Genomic DNA, 25,434 nt, shown 5'->3' on the forward strand with positions numbered 1-25,434 from the left:
GTAAATGTCCAGACAAAGCATCTTATTTCTCTGAAGTCACTGGGTGACACTTTTTTGTTTCCCTAGTGGAGGGGCGGTATGACAAATCAGTATCTTAAAAAAGAGAACAAATCCTTCTCTGCAGGCACTGCTGCTTCCTGGAATTGCTGTCCTCTGAAAATCCCTCAGAGTCAGTCTGCATGTCTAGTATTATTCAGTGAAGTATAGAACTTGGAAAGGGAAAGCTGCATGAGTGGTGAAGCAAGGCCTGCATCTCTCTCTCTCTCTCTCTCTCTCTCTCTCCTTCAATGTCTCTCTGTTCTGTCAGATAAAGAGAAAAAATTGCCCCCAGAAGCAGTGGCCTCTTGTTGCAGTAAGCAACCCTCAGTAATAAACCTGGTGGCAATTAAAAAAAAAAAACAAACAGACCAAAGTAAAAGCATATAACTCGCAACTAGATTAATGTCTTGGAAGCTGATGACAACCCAAGTGAGTTAAAGTGCAGATAACTCTTTATTGTGATTCTCAGTTGATTGACAACATTTGCAAGCACTGTCTTAGCTTTAGAAATAAAAACAATCAGGTAGTTGGGCAGCGGGTTAAGTGCATGTGGCGCAAAGCGCATGGACCAGCGTAAGGATCCTGGTTCGAGCCCCCGGCTCTCCACCTGCAGGGGCGTCGCTTCACAGGTGGTGAAGCAGGTCTGCAGGTGTCTTTCTTTCTCTCCCCCTCTCTGTCTTCCCCTCCTCTCTCCATTTCTCTCTGTCCTACCCGACAGCAATGACATCAATAACAATAATAACTACAATAAAAACAAGGACAACAAAAGGGAAGGGAATAAATAAATAATAAAAATTATTAAAAATAGAAAAAGAAATCAAAACAATCATAGCACCCACACTATATGCACTGTGTTTCCAAACATTTTGACTGATAGTGTTCGTCCCATTTGTAGAATAAGTTTTAATATAATAAATTACTCCAACATTTAGATCTTGATGTCTCTATGCATCTTACAGGTTTGTGAACCATCACCAAAATGGAAGCAGTTTATTGTTGAATGCTTATCTAGTTTTCCCATTGATTTTATATTCAGCATGATACAGTGATTATATATTATGTGGCATTTCTCTTTGTTATTCCCTGGGATATTCACTGTGCTATTTTAAAGCATTTATTTCTGTGGTGTGAACCCTAATCCCATTTCAGAGTCCTTTCCCCATGTGTCATGTCGCCACAATTCACTCCCTAGCGTAAGGCTATGGGGTAGTCACTATTATTTTGGAAAACCATGAGAAAAAAAACAGGTGTTCCTTGTCACGGAGCAGCCCAGGCATGTTTCTGTAAGAGGTAGTGTCCGAGTTGGCCAAGGCTCCCTGTGAAGAACCCTCCACTGGAAAGCTGTCGGAGAGTAACTGTGAACTTCTTCTTTAACCGCTAAAATTCAGAAGTGGCACACTGTAACTCGGTTTGCAATATTTCCCCCAATATTTTCTTAAAGCTTCATGTATGGAAAGTGTCTTTGTTTTCACTCCATTTTGCTTTTTGCCAAGAAAAAGTGACAAAACAGTATTTATCATCTTCCTTCAAAACATATGGCATATGCCCACAGAATATTAAACGACCTTTTACAATGACAAATGTGATATTTCATCTGAAACTCCCAGAATGCAAGTTTTTTTTTTTTTTTTTTTTTTGAAGCAGACAGGCAAAAAACAAAAAGATGGTTCAGGGGGATCTGGTTTTCTGGTTGAGGCGGTGATGAAAACATATGCTTATTCAAATCCGAGGGGTGCTTTATATATGTGCATATATGTATAGAAGCAACGGTGACAGAAAGTATGTTATTTGAAGTTGGAGATGTTTAGATTTTATGCAGGTTCAGTCACTGCTAGTTTAGAAGAGATAAAATGCCAAGTATACATAATTAGGTCGTCATCCTTTTTTTTTTTATTATTTCTCTCTGTAGGCAACAAATTTTCCAGGGATCTCAGTCTCCTAAAATGAGAGTTTTCTACCTTTTGCTCTCTCTCTTTCTTTTTTTTTTTAAAAAAAATATTTATTTATTAGATAGAAGCAGAGAAAAACTGAGAGGGGAGGGGAGAGAGAGGAGAGAGACAGATAGACACCCGCAGCCCTGCTTCGCCACTCCTGAAGCTTTCTTCCTGCAGGTGGGGAGCCGGGGTTCAAACCGGAGTTCCTGTGCGCTGGAATGTGTGCACTGAACCAGGCGCGCCACTGCCTGGGCTGCTTCCTTGTTTCTCTCACAAACATCTCCTCAGAGTTGGACTTGGTCCTTTATGTAATGCAGGAGACTGGGAGAGGCCCCTGGGTATGTGTGGCTGGGTTCCCTGCTGCCTCTTTGCTAAGCGCTGCCCTGCACATAGTGAATGCTGTTATCCTTCTGTCTCCTGGGGCAGGAGCACCTTGGACAGGTGCAGGGCTGCCTTCCGGGCCCTGTCCAGTTCTCTCTTTGCCCCACTTATCAGTAACAGTGTCCCCCCTCCCCATTTTAACAGTGCCGGTGAAGAAAGTCTGCTCAGCAGAACCAAACTCTTCCTTCTGTGGATGGTCTCAGAATTCAGTCTGAATTGGGGGTCTGAGGATAGACCGTTGGCATGACATCCTATTTTAGCCCCGGGTGAAGACATCTTCTCCCCTACTTGCTTCATCCATTTCTGTGGAGCAGGACCCCCTGCAGGCTTGATGCCCCTGTGCTGGATGGAGAGACAGCTAGATGGGTAGATGGCCCACAGCACACTTCACCGGGGCGAGGGTCTGCTCTGCTACCTGGCCAGCCCGGTTTGAGCCTGGTCCCCACTGCACTGTGGGGTTTGCTGCTGCAGTTTCTCTCACTCTCTCTCTTTCTCTTTGTATCACTCCCTTATGTTTCTTTAAATGCACGTTTAAATTTTTAAAAAGGCATCTTTATTTATTGGTTAGAGACAGCCATATATAAAGAGGGAAAGAGGAGATAGAGAGGGAGACAGAGAGATACCTGCAGCCCTACTTCACCACTCGCAAAACATCCCCCTTTCAGGTGGGGAGCCAGGGGCTCCGACCCGAGTCTTTGCGCACTATAACGTGTGTGCTCAACCAGGTGCGCCACCACCTGGCTCCTGTGTCGTTCACTGTGTCTGAAAAAAAGGTTGTCCAGGAGTGCTGAGGCCCCAGTGACAAGAAGAACAAAAATGAGAGACAGACACAGACAGGGAGAGACACCACAGTTCCAGAGCCTTGGTGGTGCTGCAGTTGGAACTGCCGGGTGAGCTGTCTTTCTGGTCCTCTCTCTCTCTTTTTTTTTTAAACAAAAAGAAAAATTGATACTTTATTCTCTAGTTGCCCATATTTTGAGGTCCATCACCTAGCTGACTTAAAGCATATAAAGGAAATAGACTTATTTACCATTTCTTAATAGCCTAGCATTCAACATAAGGATTAAGTGTATTTGAAATTCATATTCACACTGAGCTTTGGAGGAACAGTTACTATTAATATCAGATCCTCGAGAACAAGACTCCTTAACATCAGCCATAACACTCACTCCATATTAATATTTATTTAAATGACAACTGCAATGCCACATAGTATTTTTTTAATCCTGATTTGAGATACACTTTAAAATTGCAATCTGGGATTTGGGTGGTAGCGCAGTGGGTTAAGCGCACATGGCTCAAAGCGCAAGGACCTGCGTAAGGATCCTGGTTCCAGCCCCCGGCTCCCCACCTGCAGGGGAGTCGCTTCACAGGTAGTGAAGCAGGTCTGCAGGTGTCTGTCTGTCTCTCCCCCTCTCTGTCTTCCCCTCCTCTCTCCATTTCTCTCTGTCCTATCCAACAACAATGGCATCAAAACAACAATAGAAATAAATAAATTAATTAAATATATTAAAAAATTACAATCTTATCTGCTAATTCTTGCCTCTACCACTTTATTAAAAGCTTTCAATAGGGAGATTTGTAACGCTTAATGAAAGATAGAGAACACTAATGTTAGACCAGTAATGACTTTGTCAATGAATACTACCATATTAGCTGAGATCATTTCTTATTTATTTTTTATTTTTATATTTATTTATTCCCTTTTGTTGCCTTTGCTGTTTTTTTATTGTTGTAGTTATTATTGATGTTGTTGTTGAAAGGATAGAGAGAAATGGAGAGAGGAGGGGAAGAGAAAGACAGACACCTGCAGACTTTCTTCACCACCTGTGAAGCGACTCCCCGGCAGGTGGGGAGCCAGAGGCTCGAACCGGGATCCTTACACCGGTCCTTGCACTTCATGCCACCTGCGCTTAACCCGCTGCGCTACCTCCCGAGTCCCATCTGAGATCATTTCTGCGGAGACTAAAGTTGCACAGGGAGAGCTGGTGTCTGTGGGACAGACAGGGCTGCTACTTCTGACAGACTGCTTTTGACGTTTTGGGACCAGCAGATTCAATATTTTCATTCCTAAGTCTCTGATTCTGAAAGAAAAAGTGTTTTAATCAGCAAATATAAAGAGAATAGCTCCTACATGCTATTCATTATTCTAAGTTTGGGCTATATATCTGAAAAAAGAAAAAGACACAATAATCTATAGATTTTTTTCCCATAAAGAATCTTACATTTTGGTGACAGTAAGAGATATTGGATGCTAAAAATAATAATAATAATTTATAGTACTTTGGTTTTTTTAAAAAAAATTCAAGCCACTTATTTTTTTTATTTATTTCGTATTGGATAGAGAGAGAAAAATTGAGAGGGGGAGGGAGGTAGAGAGAGAGAGAGGCAGAGACACCTGCATCCCTGCTTTACCACTCAGGAAGCTCCCTCCCTGCAGGTGGGGACCAGGGGCTTGAACCTGGGTCCTTGTGTGCTGTATTACGTGCGCTCAACCAGGTGCGTCACTAGCTGGCCCCTGTCAGATTTTGGAAGGTGAAAAGTATTTATGCTAGCAAACACAGCAGAGTCAGGGTGACCAGAAGAGGCAGTGAGAGGGCTGTCTGGGTGCCTGGCTCAGCGTAGGCCTTGCTGGTCAGGTACTGACTTCAGAGTCTGGGGAAAGCGAAAACTATGAAGCTCCCAGCAAGGAGGAGCTTTCCAAGCTGAGAGCACAGCTCTTGTAAAAGTCCTGAGGAAGGACCACCTGTGTGGAAAGAAGGACGTTTGAAGACAGAGAAAGAAAGTGAGAGGAGTGAAAGCTAGTAGAAACTGTGAGCGGATAAGAGAATGAATAGCTATTGTGCTTTGTAGGCACTCAGAATTTTGAAACTTCTTTTTTTTAATAAATGGAACTCGCCATTTTTCTTCTTTTTTATCTTCTCTTTATTTATCGGGTAGAGAAAGCTTGAAATCAGAAAGTTGGGCGGGGGGATTGGAGAGGAAGAGAGACAGAGAAATACCGGCATCCCTGCTTCAATATTTGCAAAGCTTTCCCTCTGCAGGTGGGGGTTGGAGACTTGACCCCAGGTCCTTGAACACCAGGTACACCACCACTAGGACTCAAATTTTGGCATTTTCTCTGAGAGAAATAGAAAGTCACTGGAAAATTCCATAGAGGAGTAACATGTGGTCAGAAGGACAGAAACTATTTCTTCTGCTTAATAAGAAAAACCTGGTCAGTTGGGGGGTGGGTGGATCCACCTGCCAACACCCATGTCCAGAGGAGAAGCAATTACAGAAGCCAGAGCTCCCACCTTCTACTCCCCACAATGATCCCGGGTCCAGACTCCCAGAGGGATAAAGAACAGGGACACTTCCAGTGGAGGGGGTGGGACACAGAACTCTGGTGGTGGGAACTGTATGGAATTTTACCTCTCTTATCCTAAGGTCTTGTCAACATTTCCATTTTATAAATAAGTTAAAAAAAAAAAGCCTGGTCAACTTTGATAGTGTCTCTGTAGATTGTAGAAAAGTAGTTACTAGAAATCCCCCTCTAGGCCTCAAAGAGCCTATCATTCCTCCCAATACTGTTTTCCCCCATTTTTATTTGTGATTTAATAATAGTTGACAAGACTATAGGATCACAGGGGTACAGTTCCACACAGTTCCCACCACCAGAGTTCCCTGACCCATCCCCTCCATTGGAAGCTTCCCTATTCCTTATCCCTCTGGGAGGATGGACTAAAATTCTTTATGGGGAGCAGAAGGTGGGAGGTCTGGCTACTATAATTGCTTCTCTGCTGAATATGGTTGTTGGCAGGTGGATCCACACCCCCAGCCTGTTTCTATCTTTCCCTAGTGGGGCAGGGCTCTGGGGAAGAAAGGTTCTAGGACACTTTGGTGTGGTCTTCTGCCCAGGGAAGTTAGGTTGGAATCCTTAGAAATTTCCAAACTAGTCACATCTGATTCAAAATAGCAATCCACATTAAGACATTCTGAGTCATAAAAACTATTTAAAGATGAAAGTGTCAAACTGTAATCCCAATGAATACTGGTAGCTCTTTTTCAGTTGAGCATACCACAGCAGAAAGGGTGAAATAATTCACATAGCTAACTTTAGTCTGGACTGCTGGGAAGTGTGTGCAGTACAAGTACAGAGAAGGGTTCAGCCACCCAGTCTCTGCCTCTGAACGGTGGTCAGGCCCTCAGTCAGTAACAAGCCTCAAATGTCAACAACAGAACAACACTGGTTCTGACACTGTCAGGCTGACATCCCTTGTGAGTTACTGCCTTGGCGCGGAGTCAGGGAACGCTCTTACTCCTGAGAGCGGTCACCAGCAGCAACCTTTTAAATACTGCTTGAGTGTTCAGTGCCCATCACAGAGAATGCCTTTTTTTTTTTAATGCACAGGATACGATTTTGCCAAGTTTGAACTCAACATCATTTTTTCTTAGAGAAATTGTTCTTAAAGCAGCCATGAAAATATCTCCAGTTACAGAGACGGGCTCCCTTTTACAAGATTTGAAACTGCCAGAGGAATGAGTACAAGACAGGAAAATGTAGTCTATGTAGTCTTGGGTGAAGGTCAAAGGTTAATAGATTGACAGATGATGCATCCAGCCAGTACCTCTCTCCCTTGAAGGTGAGCAGTGAAGCCTGTCTGTGCTTTCCGGGCGGGCTGCCCTTGGCTTTCTTCCCCCTTGGAATTCAAACTGGAACTTGTTTTCTTCCTCTGTTTTGTTGGGCACTTTTGTCCTCTCTCTTTTTTTTTTTTTTTTTTTGCTGTAGGAGGGAGGGTAAGAAGGTGTGAGGGTGGGAAGGGGTTGAATTGAGTTGGGTAGGAGAACTAGAGTCTTGGGAGATAGGAATGGAGGGAGCAGTGAGCACGCGTCCTGGAGACAGATTGCCCCCCAGTCAGTTTCTAACGGAGCACATGCAGACTTGAGACTGGAGTGCCTATCACTGGTGAGCCGGGGTCTGCTCCCTCAGAGACAGCACCATCTGGACCAACCTTTCTCACTTGCGTAGAGCAGAGTAGCGGGACTAGGAATTAAATCAGTGCCTGCACCGTCTCCCGCTCCATGTATCCTCATAGTCTCTGCTTATACCAGGTAGGAAGGAAGGAGAGGGGAGGGGGAACAGTCGCTGAGATTCCTTCTTCCAACTGGTTTCAGGAGGATGTAGGCCTAGGCAGTAGTTTAGTCGATTCATTTCCTCAGTACTTAAAATGGCTGTGTTCCTTTTAGGTTTCCTGTTAAAGCTTTCAGGAAACTTTGAATGTCCATAGAATTCTGTTTTCCAAACCAAGAGCCTGCTGAGGAGTTGCACAAGAACAGAAGACACACACTTCACAGCTCCATTTCTAGGACACGGGACACTGTCCGGGTGCATGTGATTACGTTTGCCTAATGGGCCTCACAGGTGCCCCTTCTGTTCTCCGGAGTGAGGTTAGGAATAGAACAGCGTTTAGACAGTGCCTCTGAGCAGACAGAGACTCAATTCCACATCCAGAGAGCACTTGTTTGCTTTCTCTGGGCCTCCAATAAGTTTGCTAGATTGAGAAAGCTCAGCGGGTGGTACGTCTGAAGCCATTTTTTTTTCTTCTATTTTTTTCTTTCTCTTCTTTGTTTTTACTCAATTCTAACTGCTCTTGCCAAGGCATGATACTTTGAAACTGACACAAAGACAAAATCTCCAGACTCAAAACAGAGGGCCGCTTCTCTTCGAGAGAGGGAACGTTAGCCCTTGTGAAGGTAATTGCTTTCTAAGTAGTCTTGCCCTCTCTCCGAGGAGACTTTAGTTAAACAGCCCAAAGGTCTGAGCCTTCAAACTGCTGAAGAACTCTTCCCTACTTGTCATGCAAATGGGGCTCACACTAGAAAAAAAAATGAAGTATTCTTCTAATTAAAGGCTGAATGCATGCTATTCGCTTCTGCCTCTCTGTGGAAAGAGAATACACACCAGCCTTCCCACAGTGAGTATATACTCACTTTCCTGTCGGTCTCCTTGCCCAGGTTGGCTGATCTTTCTCCCTCACCACTCATCTCAGGCTGGCTGGTGGCTCTGACGCTTGGGGCGTGGGCTACGACCATCTGTGGCTCTCTGTGCCTCCTGGTCAGGATGCCGGTCATAGAGCGCCCCACCTGTCCTCAGGCTTTGGTCTATGTGAGTTTCCCCTGCCCCTGCCCCATCACTCAAGTGAAAATTAAAGCCATTATTTTTCAAAGGGCCTTCAATATTAGACACTCATTTAGTTCTCTCTCACCAGTGTGATATGAACATCTGAAATCTTCTGCAGCCCATATTTCAGTGTGTCTCTCCTGGTCTCCACCTGAATCCTAAAGGCTGTCATGAATACATTTTGTCTTTCTGTTGCACGTTGCTGAATGATGACGTTACCTCAGGAATTCAGTGCTGGTGGTCTTTTCCCCCTTCATTGAGGGGGATTAATGCTTTACAGTCAACAGTAAAATATAGTGGTTTGTACGTGTGTCTCATTTTTTTCAGTTTTCCACATAGCACTCTGACCGCCACCCAGGTCCTCCTCTGCCGTCATGTTTCAGGACGTGATCCCTCCCCCCCACCCCGAGTCCTTGACTTTGGTGCAAAACACCAACTCCAGTCCAGGTTCTGCTTTGTGTTTTCTCTTCTGTTGTTATTTCTCCACTTCTGTCCATGAGAGAGATCATCCCATCTTCATCCTCTTTCTGGCTTGTCTCACTTAAGATGATTCCTTCAAAACCCACCCAAGATGAGGTGAAGAAGGTGAAGTCACCATTGTTAATAGCTGAGTAGTATTCCACTGTGTGTCTAGACCACAACTTGCTCAGCTACTCACCTGTGGTTGGACACCTGGGTTGCTTCTAGGTTTTGGCTATGACACATTGTGCTGCTGTGAACACAGGTGCACACAGATCTTTCTGGATGGGTGTGCTGGGTTCCTTAGGATCTATCCCCAGGAGAAGAATTACAGGGTCACAGGGCAGGTCCCCTTCTAGCCTTCTGAGAGGTCTCCCGACTGCTTTCTGCAGGGGCTGGACCCCTGACATTCCCACCAGCAGTGCCGGAGGTTCCTTTGCCCCCACAGCCTCTCCAGTGCTGACGATTTTGCCTCCTGACCTTCTCTTCAGGGCCTTGTTCCAGGATGGACAATGAATAGATGAAAATATAGAAGAACATCCTTGGTGCCTTGTGTACTTAAAGGGGTGATCTAGGAAGGAGTCTGGAAGAAAGAGATGAGACCATGACTATGATTTTTCAGCAAAACCACATATAATTGACAAGTGGCACAAGAGAGAGCTGTAATCTGCAGTCTAGATTTACTGTATCGGCCATCTTGTCCACTTCCCCGTCATGACACAGGCCACCCAGTTGCCCCTGGGGCTGGTGTCAGGAGAAGAAAGAAGGGACATTCCCCGTGTAAGGAGGGAGAGAAGGGGTGTCTGAGGCGGGGCCTCAGCATGTGGGGAGGTAGCTTTGTATCCACCAGAAGTTATGGCTGGTAGAATGATGGCAGTGGAAGGCTCTCATTCCCCCTGATACAAGTTAGATTCCAGTGCTGGGTCTCCACCCTACTCCATGCTCACAAAACTCTGTTCTGTGGGAGATTACCCCTACCTTTCTGCTTCTGTGTTCCCTTCAAACAAAGGTCAGTAATCACCCTGGGACAGATCAGGGATCCAGGGTAACTTTGAGTATTGCCTTCTTTGTGGTGATGCCTGTACCACTCACTCTCTTGGTATTCTTAGCTTTGAGCTAAGAACTTTCCTGATCAATGCATGCCAATATCTGGTCCTTCCTAGTCCCTCCCACTTGGGTTCTTTGGGTTTTAGGAGATCCTAAGGGTGAGTTAGACACATAGCAATGTTCTCTGACTGTCACAGCATCTAGTCTCAACTTTTCATGGGAAATAGAAAGGACTCAGTGTTTTCTAAACCATTTTTAAAAAATTCATTAGTGGAAGTAAGTACTTAAAAAAAGTAAAAAAAAAAAGGGGGGGAAGGGGAGGAATCACTTGATTCAGCACTACAAGAGACTACTTCATGTTTATAATTGTTAAAAAGAATTGAATGAGCCTTTCAAAGTGAGTAATTTTTTATTTGAATTCTATATCCTTATGTATTATGTAACAATTAGTAATGATGTGATGGGTAATTTTCTTTGGAACAGTTCCAGATTCCATTACTCAAGTACTCGATCGACCAGTAATTATGAATCATATCTTTAATTAGCTGCTGCTCTTCAGAAACATATGAAAGCCAAGGGCATAAAGTAATTGGCATAAAAGTTTTCCTAATTAATTTATCTGTCCATGTAAGTAACCAGGGCTAGAGTCAGGGGATCATTTATAACTCCAGGAAGGCCAGCCCTAAAACTCACTGTCAAGGGAGATTTATATCTGTGAATCACAAAAAGACAACAAGCCACAAAATCACATTATTCCCTCCCCAACTCTAACAATATGGCCCATCACGTGTGTTCAGAGATGAGCAGAAAGTTCCTATTGATCCAATTCATTTTCTTCATATCCTCCAGTGAATCTTTCAAATCTCTCTTGCCTTTTCCTCATTCAACATTGTACCAGTAATCAAGCACATTAAACAATTCATTAAACAACAGCCCGCTGACCACAGGGAGTACTGCGGCTCTGATGCATCAGACAGCCAATAACTCTATTTAAGTAGCAAAGGGCTTGGGAGTTAAAAGCAGCTCCTTTGTCTGTCTGCATGGAAATGTCCACTTCAGCGGTGATCTGGGCGCACACTCTGCTCTACAAGGTGCTTTCAGACGAGGCTCTATCTGCAGAAGGCAAATCTAGGGTAGGGATGAAGTGTCCTAATTATTTTTCTCTCCTTGCCAAAAAAAAAAAAAAAAAAAAAAATTGCAGTCCAAGGCTTAGCTCACTGCTGCGGAAGATTTATGTCGAGTCTGGAAACTGAAGGTTCAAATATTGATATTTGGGTACCAGATTTTTCTGAACTGAGTTTTAAAATGCTAAACGGCTCTTTCGTCTCCTTGGAGAACCCCAACTGGTTTGGAGGTGAGGAAAAAGATGGGTGCATTTTCTTTGTTGACAAGAGAAAGAGAAGTGAAATAATGAAAGCTCAGAATGTTTCATTTAAATCTTTTCTTAAAAAAATCTTGACTATTTTACCCCTGGGTAGAGAGAGAACTTGAGAGGGGAGGGGGAGATAGAGAGGGAGAGAGACAGAGAGAGACACCTGCAGCCCTGCTTCACCACTCATGAAGCGTCCTCTGTGCAGGTGGGGGCCAGGGGCTTGAACCCGCATCCTTGCACACCATAGTGTGAGCGCTTAAACAGGTGCTCTACTGCCCGGCCTCGCACAGAATGTCTCTTCATACCGTAACTAAAGGCCTCTTAGAACGTTCCTGAATGTCTGTCTGAGGCTTGGGCTTCAGGGAGTCTTGAGGAAGGAGCCGAGGAGGTGGTGGCTGAGAAAGTGTGCCCTGGTTGTGCTCCCCTAAGAGAGGGCACCTTGCTGGTGTCCCCTGGGGTCTGCTGTTTCGGAACCCCTGTCCTTGAGCCTTTTCCTTTATCTGGTGGACTTTTTCCTTGTGGAACAACTCAAGCATGTTGTATGTAGGTTAAGTCTTCATAAATAACACCCTCTACGGTTAAGAATGAACTATTTTCAGAAGGGATTATTTTTTTATTACTATTCCTTGAGGAAACCAAGGGAAATCCCTTTTCACAAAGTGTTACTTTATTGCCTGAAGTATCTCTAGAGGAAACGTGTGGAAAGTTCCCTTCCTGAGTCCTTCTCTACCTCTGCCAGGGAATAGTGGACTGTGTGGACCAGGATTAACCTTCATTCCATAAATTTTCCTCTTAATTTGTAAAATGCAGAGTTCCTCTAGATTTTTATTATTTATTTATTTATTTATTTATTTATTTATTTATTTGCTTCCAGGGTTATTGCTGGGGCTCAGTGCCTGCACCATGAATCTACTGCTCCTTGGAGGCCATTTTTCCCCCTTTTGTTGCCCTTGTTGTTGTAGCCTTGTTGTGGTTATTATTGTTATTGCTGATGTCGTTTGTTGTTGGATAGGACAGAGAGAACTGGAGAGAGGATGGGGAAGACAGAGAGGGGGAGAGAAAGACAGACACCTGCAGACCTGCTTCACCGCCCGTGAAGCGACTCCCTTGCAGGTGGGGAGCCGGGGGCTCGAACCGGGATCCTTACTCTGGTCCTTGCGCTTTTATGCACTTAACCCGCTGCGCTACTGCCTGACCTCAGCCTCTAGATTTTTAGTCTCATGGGTAAAGATGTTGATGTCACTTTTTCTAGCCCGTGTCTGCTGATGAAAGAACCTGGGTCCTTGTGTATATTGTGATGTGCACACTAAGCCAGGGGCACCACCGCCTGGCCCCCAAGTCTTTCTTATTTGCTTAATTATTTATCTTTTATTGTGAACCCTGGGCCTTGTTCACATAGGATATCACTGCACAGGGCAATTTTTTCACCATTCCTTCATTAATTCATGTAGATGAACAGAAATTTAGAAGAGAAACACCAAAGCACTGGAACATCCTCTGGTATCATAGTCTCTCCCATGTGGTACTCGGGCTTGAAGCTGGCAGCATGCCCTGCCCAGTGAGCTCTCTCTCTCATCCCAGAAGCACCATCTTTTAAGATTAAGATTTAGAGCTGAATAAGAAAGAGTAAGTCACCAGAGAAATGCTTCCAGTAAAGAGGAAAGACTTAAAATGATCACTTTTAAAGAAAATTCTTTTAAAAAACTGACTAGAGATCTATTCCCTTATGTTATGAGGGACAGAGAGACTAGAGCTGCACCCAGACATGTGTGATGCTGGGTATAGAAGTGGGAGTGTCATGCAGGCCAGACCTTTGCCCCCCTCCACTAAGCCCCCCCCAAGCACTCACAATACTTTATAAAAGATCAACCTCATGTATCTACAACTCAAATCAATTTTACATTCTTGAAATAAAGCTACTTTCTATAGAGTTTGAAGCTACAAAAAAGAGTTGCACTTTTTGGTCATAATGATCATATACAAAATTTTAGTTTTGAGAAGGGAACATATTTTTGTGCCTTCTCGGTTACATCACCAGTGCTGCTACATTTAGACTACAGCAAATCAAGAGAAGAAAAAAGGGTAGCACATCAAAGGCAATATGACTGGGGACGCAGAAAATCAGAGTGAAATGTGGCTTTTCCCAAAGACGCTAATCCACTTTCACCACAGATTGTGGAGTGGCTTCTCTTAATGCCAATATGCTGAATGCAGTCCCATTCTCTCTCTCAGTGACTTCTCGGGGCTATGCTCCCTTCTGATCAGTTTGAAATACTGCAGACAGTCGTTCAAGGTGTCCTCAGTAAAAATGCAAAGGATAGTTAAATGTTCTTGCAAAATTGATTCAGGAACAATCCTTTGTGACATTTGGCTTTCATACTGCTTACTAGCAGAAACATCTAATGTTTGAAAGCATAGTAAACAGTATTAAGCTCAGGGTATTATGATAACAACTTCTCATGTAGTATTTCATTTAATCTTCTGCACATCATAGTAAAGCAAGTGCTATTATTTTTCCTATTTTAAAATTTATAGACCTGGGCTAGTAGAGGGTCTTTATAATTTACCCATGTTAGAGTGCGGGTTTGGAAGAGCCAGTTGTTATCATTTCCCAGCTCTTGTTCAGGGACTTCTATTTTAATGAGAGACAGTTACTGAGAGACACACGAGAGAGAAACCAGAGCACTGCTCAGCTCTGACTTATCCTGGTACTGAGGACTGAACCTGGAACTTCAGGGCCTCAGACATGACAATTGTTTACAGAAACATTATGGGTTCTCTCCAGCCCTGTTCAGCGTCTTTTGTGATGACACCTTGAACTCGAATGCTTGGGGACATTTACACCAGGGGGCTGTGCAGATGCTACAAATCCAGATTCCTCACCCTGCAAAAGTGACTTCTTCAACATTTCCAGGAGATTACTTGCAAAATCACGCAAGAGATGAATGGTTGTAGAGTTTAGGATTTGAAGCCAAATTTTCTGGATATTGGAGTCAATATTTTTTAGTAATTTATCAAACTACCTCCAAATTGTCAGTTTACAACATTTACCCAACAGCCCTATAAGCAAACCACTGAATTTTGTGTTTTGGAGAAAAAGAATATCATTTTTTTTTTTTTTAAAAAAAGCAGTCTATTTGGAGGACCAATTCCCAAAACAGGAACACATTCTAGGATATCCCATTGACTATCTGCTCATGCAATTTGGGCAGGTCAACTGCAAAGGGAGACTGTTTAAAAGCATTCATGCCCACAGAGAGAGGTCTGGAAACACAAATGAAGTCATTATTATTTCAGGACTTTCTACTTGAATGTCCCCAGGACAGAAAAATTAAGAGGAACTATTTTTTTTTATAGATGAGTTATAGGTATCGTAGCATATTTAAAATACTTGTTATCGTGGGGGTTGGATAGGGGTGAACCCCATGTTTGCTCTCCTGAGCATACGTGTTTCCATGCCTGGGGACCTGGGTTCTAGTCCCTGCTTCCAACCCACGAGGGACAGAACCTCCAGGAGCAGTGAAACAGTGCTGTAGGAGTCTCTCCTCCCTGCTGCCTCACGCAGCCTCTCACCCTCTATTAGAAAGAAAGTAAAGGAGGAAGGAACAAAATTGACACCTCCTAAAAACAATAAAGTTGTATAGGGCCAGAGCCTTAGTAATACCCTTGGTGACAGAATAAAATAAAATAAACACTTTTCTTTTGAAGACAACTGTTCTAAATTACTACTTGTGGATTAAGAAGATATGATGCCAGAAATTTGAGAATAATCAGAGGAAGTTAAGGACAGGTTAAGGTTGAGATGAAACCAAGTTCATCACAAACCAGTCATTTCTGAAGATAGGTACTGAAGACACTGATACATAATAACTAATCTTATAAGGCTCATTGTTTTGGTATTTGCTTGACATTCTTGATAATGATAAGAAAAATATCTGAGTTTCTGGAGCACGGAAGTGCTGGTTAGTGCGCTTAGACCAACGGAAGAACATCACAGCTGCAGCACACCTAAACTGACAGTTATTTAACCAGGTAATCGTGTCCATGGGAACTTGAAAGTCTCAGTGTACTCAGCTCAGGACTAAATGAGACTGACTAAAGCAGCAGTGACGTAGGGTCAGAGGTGGAGAAGTCGAAATGTTAAGGAAGGAAGGAAGGATAAATGTTTATTTATGTAAAATGGATGATATCTATAGATGAAGCTTTGCAGTGGGCATCCTTAGTTGTGAATTCAAGATTTCAGTAAGGATTCTAACACTGGTTTTTCTTTTACCAGTTCAATTTTTTATATTAAGTTTTTTCACATACACAAAGTAAGAGAATGAATTAGATACATGAATGTGACTTCTCACAAAGGTTCAGTGTCCACACCGCATCGGCAGCATTCTAAGGTGCATGAACCACTGCAAGGTAGGCCAGGCTGAGCAGATATCACAATTGTTATGAGAAAAAGAAACAAACAAACAGCTTTCATGCGTGAGGCTGTGAGGTCCCAGGCACAATCCCCAGCACCACCGTAAACAGATTTGAACAGGGCTCTGGTATTCCTCCCTCTCTTTCTCGAGATTTCTCTCCTTGAAGTAAAACAAATAAAGTATTTAAAAATATATTCCTTAAAATAAAAGTTGGCAAAAAACATACAAACAAACAACAACAAACAAAAACAAACCAGAAAGCTTGATAGACTGTCCTCTGTTAGTCAAGTACACACCTTTTAAAATGGAAATATTTTAACAGTATTGCCCAGCCACTACATTTAAGAAATTAAGCTGCAAATCCAGCATTTTGATATAGCTGACTTTGTTGGGGAACTGTTGACGGACAAGACTGTTATAACTACCCATGGTAAGGAAATGCCCCAACAGTCCTGAAGCCTTTTACCCTCGTGATGACTGTTTTCGTTATTGACGGATCTTTACTCTCTTCTTATATACAGTCCTTTACATTTTTCTTTTTTGCAAGTCACCAGTCTCTGACTTGGAGCAGAAATGTTGTTCTCTGAACTTTGACAGCCTCTTTTTGAGGTGAGGTAGGGGGTCCAGGGTCTAATCACTTTTCTCACATTTTTGGCACTGGATTGTCTTGGTTTCTACCACTAATAATCACCCTACTTAGATGGTGAAAATTAATTAAAAGAAGGTCTTAATTTCCAGCCCGACACCATCAATCAGCTTAAGACGTTCATGCTGCTTCTGCAGTGCCTCTGACTTTCTCCATGGGGCAGAAAGCATCCTTCCTGTTCAGAGCATGGGGCTGAACATGTCACCATTTCAAAGAAACAGGGACATGCTTTTCCTCCATTTTTAAAAATTTTATTTTTAAAGACTTTATTATCTTTATCTACTTATTGACTAGAGACAGCCAGAAATTGAGAGGAAGGGTGGAGATATGGAGGGAGAGAGACAGAGAGACATCTGCAGGCCTGTTTCACCACTTGTGAAGCTTTCCCCCTGCAGGTGGGGACTGGAGGCTTGAACCCTGGTCTTGAGGATTGTAATGTGTGCACTCAACCAGGCACACCACCAGCTAGGCCAGGAAATGCTTTTTCTAAAAGATTTGTTTACTGGTAGGGGTTGGAGAACAGAGAAAGAGAACCTGAGAGTTCTCTGGCATATCCGGTGTCGGGAATGTAATTCAGGGGATCAGACACACAGCTCTAAACTCCCGAGTTCACCCTGAGCACCTCTGCGCCCCTGAGCTGTCATGGAAGGGCTTGCAGAGAAGTAACACTCAGAAGCGCTCACCCGGACATCTCTGACTTGCATTCTCAAAGAAACACACGCTTTATCTTAAATCTGCAAATAGTATTGTTTTTCCTTTAAGAGAGATGATTTATTTGGGGCTTCCCCTGGATCAAGTACTCTACTGGACGCATTAAGATATTAATATTTAGTGTGCGGATATTATGTCCCCTTTCAGCATGATGGACTTGACCTGTAAAGACAAAGTGAAAGGAACGTGTCCAACCAAGGTTCAGAAATGAAAAGAATGGAGGCAGAATTCAGGTTTAATTTACTCTGATGAGCCTGACCTGCTTTCCTCTGCTGCTTAGGTTAGCTAGTTAAGTTCCGTTCAGTTATATATATTTTCAGCTTTGCCCTTGCTTGACCAGTATGACTCACATTAGCAGAGCAAAACTTACCTACAGTGCATCAGAAAATAATGCTTTCTCTTTTAGGGATTAGTATTTGCCATTAGTCCGCAGATAGTGGCATTCTCTCATGACTGTGCTCAGTTAATGTCTGTGCTATTTGAATACTGATTGAGCTGTCCTGTTGCAACCCAGACGATAAAGCAAGACCTGCAGTACTGTTACTGACTTAGGCAGGAGACCGTCCAGGCTGGCCGTGTCCTTCTTCCCCACCATGTCAGCTTCATTGGGTCGGCTCTCTCTCTCTCTTTTTTCATTTGGTTTGTATCCTATAAGAATCATTTAAGCACAAGGTAAATATCTCCAGAGACTAGTAAAGAAGAGTTGGAAAGCTAAAGTGAAGGAGAATCTTCATTCTCTCTGCATATACTGTTGAGTAAGAGAAAGCAAAGTAGGGGAGCAGTGACTGTGTCTGGTGGACTGTAAGTGGCATTGCAGAGGATGGGGAGGTGTCCCCAAGTTGTGACTCGTATGGAAGGAACTCCTGTGAGAGTCCCGGAAATTAAACTGAACTGGCCAAATGACTTTGAGGTAGAACAAGGAACCGAAGGGTTTATCAGTGACGGCGCTTATAGTTCTTGAAATTGCCCTTAGACTAAACCATCAAGTGGGAATCCCCTTAGAACAGATGAATGAAGCTACAGACATCTCTCAGTAGATTTTACCCCCCAACCTGACTAGCCGAGCTGCTTGTAGAAGAAACAGCAGAGTCTGGTTATCAAGTTACTCACTAAGAGAAGGATGTCTGTGTGTAATTACTGGATATGGGGAATGGTAAGATTCTAAGACCAAGTGGAAAAACATAGCCAAGAAGAATTGTGACAAACAGCAGAATCCAGTCTGCACACTTCTAACTTGGCCTATACAGAAGGCAGAGACGTGGTATTGAATAGCTAGACAGAGGTGGATATCTGGGAGACAAATATTGAAATTCAAATAGTGAGAACATGAGGCCTCTCAAATTGGTTTATAACTTACTTCCTGTTAAGATGGGTTTTCCATCCACAACGCCTTGGGAGTGACTGATACTGTGACATTTTTGCCTTGTTCCGCATTTTATATGCGTTGTGTTCCTTCTTTCAATGAGATTTGGGAGTAAAGACCAATCAAACTGTCTAAAGAGAATACCTACGATGACTTTTTATTTGTGACAGTGAGAAAATATGATAAAAACATCTGGAACAAAGCATGTCCTTATTGATGACATAGATCCCCTGGCTACCATATGCACAGACATACATGAGTTACATGTGTGTACAAAGCTGTGAATGTATCTTGGCATCTCTCCTGGAAGAGATGCCAAGTTTTATGTATCTATACATACACACATATAGAAATACATGCGTACATACTGCACACGGAGTGTTGTGTGGTTCTGAGATGCTTGGTTAGTCCATTAGGCACTAACTAGCCACTGGGGCAGTGCAGTCAGAAGATGGTGCCAGCTCAACCCCACACACCTACTGTGCTGTGCTCTGCTCCATCTCACCGCGAAAACAGGCTTCTGCTCAGTTTCAAGTGTGTATACACTGCAGCACTCAGTGAACAGTTTTCTCTAGCCACCAGGCTTATCACTGGGGCTAGATGCCAATACTACAAATCCACCACTCCTAGAGACTTTTTTCCCTTCTCCTTCTCCTTCTCCTCCTCCTCCTCCTCCTCCTTCTCCTCCTCCTGCTCTTCCTTCTTCTCCTTCTCCTCCTCCTCCTTCTTCTTTTTCTTCTCCTCCTCCTGCTCTTCCTCTTCCTCCTCCTCCTCCTCCTCCTCCTCCTCCTCCTCCTCCTCCTCCTCCTCCTCCTCTGTCGTTAATGTTCGGGGCTCCAGCAGGCCGGGCTAGCTTCGCGGCAGTGAACAGAGACTTGGGGACACACGGCTGGGCTGGGAAGCTGTATTTCTTTATTCACAAACAACGATTCATAAATTAACCCAAACGGATCACCACACAGATCTCTCCTGCATCCTTCTCCTCCCGCGGCTCTGCCAGAACTCTGGCAGTCTGTTGGGGTTCCCGGGGAGGAGAGAAGAGGGCCCGGGAAACTGGCAGGGGCCATACCACAATCTCCCAGAGGCGGGGGGGGGGGGGGGGGGGGGCCGGGGTGAGACCAAAATCAATGTGAAGCATACAACACTCCTCCTCCTCCTTCACCTCCTCCTCCTCCTACTTCTTCTTCTCCTCCTTCTCCTCTTCCTTCTTCTCCTTCTCCTCCTCTTTCTTCTTCTCTCCTTTTTTCTATTTTGTTGGATAGGTGAGAGAGAGAGAAAGAGAGAGAGATAAAGAGAGAGAGAAGAGGAGAGGGGAGAGGGAGATAGAGAGGGAAGCATCTGTTTATGAACTGCTGGAGGGGAGGCATGAGCTTGAACCTGAGTCCTTGAACATGATGCTATGTGCCCTTGACCTGGCCCACCACTGCCCAGACCCTGATAAACACCTGCTAAACTGACTGACTGACTGAAATGAACTTCCACTGTCCTTCTAGTCCATCTGGTACATATCCAGGGCAGGTTGAATGCCAAAACAGAAAGCCGATCAGACAATGACATGTACATGTAACATGTAGTACTACGTGTCTACCTTATAATTTAAAGGGACAGATGTGTTATTTGCACGATAGTTCCCTTCATTTATTTTTAAATTCATAATGGCTTAGTTACTGTAAGTCTGGGAAACACTTTGTTATAAATCAGTGTAACACAGACTTATGGCTGAAGGATTGAGATCGGTGCAGGAGTATTCAAGAACACAAGCCTTATGTAGCGGGTGATTGCATGAACCAAGTCAGAGCAAAGGCCAACAATTCTCACCATAATCGAGAGGAGAGATTCAGCCTGCTCTACTTTTCCTGATCAAATAAGACTGTTGAGATACAAGAGATAATACTTAGATTTTTTTTACCTTCTTTTGTTTCATTTTTCTGAAACGCTACTGGTTCTAAAACTATTCACGGATACCTACTGTTTGCTCCATTCACTCACTCTTGATTTATTTATTTGCCTTCAGGTTTATTGCTGGATGCTTACAGATCCACTGCTCCTGGAGACCATACCCCTCCCCCCCTTTTTTTAATTTTTTTTTATTTTTAAATTTCTTTATTGGGGGATTAATGTTTTACATTAGACAGTAAATACAATAGTTTGTACATAACATTTCTCAGTTTTCCACATAACAATACAACCCCCACTAGGTCCTCTGTCATCCTTTTTGGAGCTGTACTCTCCCCCCCACCCCCCAGTCTTTTACTTTGGTGAAATACACCAACTTTAAAAAATTTTTTTCCCTTTTGTTGCCCTTGTTTTTTTTTTTTTGTTGTTGTTATAGTTATTATTGTTTTGTTTTTTTATTTAAGAAAGGATTAATTAACAAAACCATAGGGTAGGAGGGGTACAACTCCACACAATTCCCACCGCCCAATCTCCATATCCCACCCCCACCCCAATAGCTTTCCCATTCTCTATCCCTCTGGGAGCATGGACCCAGGGTCATTGTGGGATGCAGAAGGTAGAAGGTCTGGCTTCTGTAATTGCTTCCTCGCTCAACATGGGCGTTGACTGGTCGGTCCATACTCCCAGTCTGCCTCTCTCTTTCCCTAGTAGGATGGGTCTCTGGGGAAGCTGAGCTCCAGGACACATTGGTGGTGTCTTCAATCCAGGGAAGTCTGGTCGGCATCCTGATGATACCTGGAACCTGGTGACTGAAAAGAGAGTTAACATACAAAGCCAAACAAATTGTTGAGCAATCATGGACCCAAAGCTTGGAAAAGTGGAGAGGAAGTATTAGGGAGGTACTCACTGCAAACTCTAGTGTACTTCTGCTTTCTTACTTTGGTGCCATACTCCAAACTCAGTCAATTTCTGCTTTGCGTTTCTACTTCTTTTTTTTTTAAATTAAGATTAAGAGATGCTGAAAACAACAACAGAGTCCTATGGGATGACTTCAAAAGAAACAATATACGCATTATTGGCTTACCAGAGGAAGAAAGAGAAGGGGAGGAAGAAAGCGTTCTCCAGGCCATAATAGCTGAAAATTTCTCTAGTCTAGACAACACCAAAGACATAAAGATTCAAGAAGCCCAGAGGGTCCCAAACAGAATTAACCCAGACCTAAAGACACCAAGACATGTCATACTTAGATTGGAAAGGAATAAGGATAAAGAAAGGATCCTCAAGGCTGCAAGAGAAAAACAAAGAGTCACCTACAAAGGAAAACCCATAAGATTAGCAGCAGACTTCTCCATACAAACACTACAGGCCAGAAGAGAATGGCAGGATATCTATCAAGTGCTCAATGAGAAAGGCTTTCAGCCAAGAATACTATATCCTGCTAGACTGTCATTCAGACTAGATGGAAGCATCAAAACCTTCTCAGACAAGCAACAGTTGAAGGAAGCAACCATCACCAAGCCTGCCTTGAAAGAAGTTCTGAAAGGTTTCCTATAAACAACCAGACCACCACAAATAGAACATATATCAAAACACTCTAAAACTCTACAAGAATGGCGTTAAAATATCTTCAATCTTTGATATCAATAAAAGTGAATGGCCTGAATTCACCTATTAAAAGACACAGAGTAGGAAGATGGATCAGAAAACACAACCCAACAATATGTTGTCTACAGGAAACTCACCTAACGCAACAAGACAAACACAGACTTAAAGTGAAAGGATGGAAAACTATCATTCAAGCCAATGGCCCACAAAAAAGGGCAGGAACAGCTATTCTCATATCTGACATGATAGACTTTAAAATACATAAGATTAAAAAAGATAGGAATGGACACTACTTAATGCTCAGAGGATCAGTCAATCAAGAGGACTTAACAATTATTAATATCTATGCACCCAATGAGAAGCCATCTAAATACATCAAACTTCTACTGAAAGAGCTACAGCAATATATTAACAGTAACACAATCATAGTAGGGGACTTCAACACCCCACTATCTCAACTTGACAGATCATCCAGGAAGAAAATCAGTAAAGACATAAGGGAGCTAAATGAAGAGATAGATAACCTAGAACTATTGGACATTTTCAGAGTCATTCAGAGCAAGTTGTGGTATATATACACAATGGAATACTACTCAGCTGTAAAAAATGGTGACTTCACCGTTTTCAGCCGATCTTGGATGGACCTTGAAAAAATCATGTTGAGTGAAATAAGTCAGAAACAGAAGGATGAATATGGGATGATCTCACTCTCAGGCCGAAGTTGAAAAACAAGATTAGAAAAGAAAACACAAGTCGAACCTGAAATGGAATTGGAGTATTACACCAAAGTAAAAGACTCTGGGGTGGGTGGGTGGGTGGGGAGAATACAGGTCCATGAAAAATGATGAATGAAATAGTGGGGGTTGTATTGCTAAATGGGAATCTGGGGAATGTTATGCATGTAAAAAAAAAAAAGAAGTAGAAACCCCTCCCCCCTTTTTATAGGATATGAGAGAGAAAAATTGAGAAGACAGAGAGGGAGAAAGAAAGATAGACACCTTAGACCTGTTTCACAGCTTGTGAAGCTGCACCTCCCCGCCCCCAGAATCCTTGTTGGGGTCCTCCATCCAGGGTCTGCCACTGCTCGGCCCCCTCATCCACTTTTTTAAAAGTATATTTATTTAGTTATTATTGAATATTATTAGGTAGAGACAGAGAGTAATTGAGAGGGGAGAGAGAGAGAGTAAGGGGGGGGAGAGAGAGAGAGAGAGAACTGCAGCCCTGCTTCACCACTCATGAAACTTTCCACCTGCAGGTGGGGGCCGGGCGCTTGAACCTGGGTCCTTGTGTGCAGTAGTGTGTGCTCAACCAGGTGCGCCATTACCTGGCCCCTCACGTCCAGTCTTCATTTCCTTCTTGTTCCCATATGTTCTCGTTCTTAATTAGTTCATTGATTCTTAAGAGCAACACATGCCTTGTAGGAAAACTTCCAGTAAATTCCTTTATAGAAATCATTCTTCTCCTGCACCATTTGTCTTTTTCATTCCTGGTGTATTTTGCCTTTGAAATTATTTACATAAATACAAATAAAAATAACAACATCTGGATTTCTGAGTGCTTGTTTCACCTTGATGTGAGCTATTCTCAACAAAGCTGTGTGTTTTACTTACAGACTGTATAAGCAACTTTATTTGTGACTAGGGCTTATTTTGTGGTTGAGAAAATATGTATCCATCAGTACCAACATTGGGTCAGTGGTAGAGACTTTCTGTTCTGCATTTTAACTTACATTAATCTTTTACCAGGCACATGGTAAAATGAGCTCTCAAGAGATATTATCTTACTAATCATTGAGTTTTTTTTTTTGATAAGAACATACACTTATAAAATTTCTATCGTGTCCACCTACACACATGGTACTCACACAAAAAATTAATAATAAATATAAAATAAACTTAAGTATTGAATGATAATATTTAGATGAGACCAAGTAGAAACTATCTGTACATTTTAAATACAAGATTTATTTATAGATGCTCTATAAAAATTAAGTGAATATAAAATCAACTTAACTATTGAGTGATAATATTTAGATGAGAACAAGTAGAAACTATCTGTACATTTTAAATAAAAGGTTTATTTATAGATGCTCTACAATCCTTGATGTGCCATGTGCTTTTTGTCCTTCTGATAAATTTGCAAGGTATCTTGTCATTATTATTAATTTTCCCCTTACTTTTTACTAGACAAGACAGAGAAAAAATGGAGACCAGTGGAAAATGGAGAGAGCGAGACACCCGCGTATCTGCTTCACACTCACCCTGCACATGTGAATCTGTCCACTCAGCCCTGGGCGCCTCTGCCTGGCCCACTTGTTATTATTACTTCTCTTTAGAGCAAAAATGAACTACTGGTCCTTTAGGGAAAACCCGACTTTAAAGGCCAGAAGTGAAGTTCCATTGAGTAAGTTTGCTCTTGGCTCAGGCCTCTGCATCCTACTCAGTTTTCTGCGTAGAGCTCAAGCTTGTTCTTATAGACTATCTGCTTGTATATTTTTGGAAGACTGACTCATTAGCATGAATTTGAGACATGAAGTAGTCAGAGTCCTATGAAAAGACACAGTACAAATGGTTAATATGGATTACCTTCAACTAAAAGCTACTGAGGTAACTAATATTACTCTTTGAGGTAGAAAAAAGAACAATAATCACAAGAAGGGTAGCTATAATATTATATATCAATACTGTATTCTCAGAGTTGGAAATCATACCAAAGTTCATAGAGCACAATTGTGGGAACAGGGGTCTGGGACCTCAGATACTTGACTTGACCACAGCCCGTATGACAAAGATCACACACCTGTCTTCATTATTTAAAACTGAATCCAGAGAGCAGCCTTTGGGGAACTTTTCCAACGTACCCGTGAAGGCAAAGTTCCTTTACAGATACACTTTATGTTATGATTTCAAAATCATGACACGTTTCTCTTTATGTCTGAGTTTAGAGTTGCTTGAAGTATGAATTCTGCACCCCCCCTCCCCTCTTCTCTCATCCCTGCAGGGGTGAAATTAGCTTGTCTTCTGGGAGTTTTTCATGATCCAGGGACTGTTGTTGTTGTGGCCAGGTGTTGGGCTGCACTGCGGAGAAGAGCGAGGACGTCCAGAGCAAGGGGGTACAAATCTTTATTATAGGATGGGGGGGTGGCTCAGGCCACGTGGAGTCAGCCGACAATGGCCGTCCCCACTACCTGACCACAGAGCGAGAGAAGGGAGAGAGATCTGCAAGAGGGGGAGCCGAGAGCCCAGGGGGGGGGTGAGGGGGCTTTTTATTGGGCGACAACCAGGGGTGATGTGTGGGGCAGGATTGGTTGAAGGGGGCACTGCTAGGATATCGCGGGGCATGGTAAAACCTGGGGGCAGAGACTGCATCGGAATAATTCCTCAGCAACATCTCCTCCTATCCC

Source organism: Erinaceus europaeus, chromosome 4, assembly GCF_950295315.1.
Source record: "Erinaceus europaeus chromosome 4, mEriEur2.1, whole genome shotgun sequence".
In the NCBI taxonomy this organism is placed as follows: Eukaryota; Metazoa; Chordata; class Mammalia; order Eulipotyphla; family Erinaceidae; genus Erinaceus; species Erinaceus europaeus.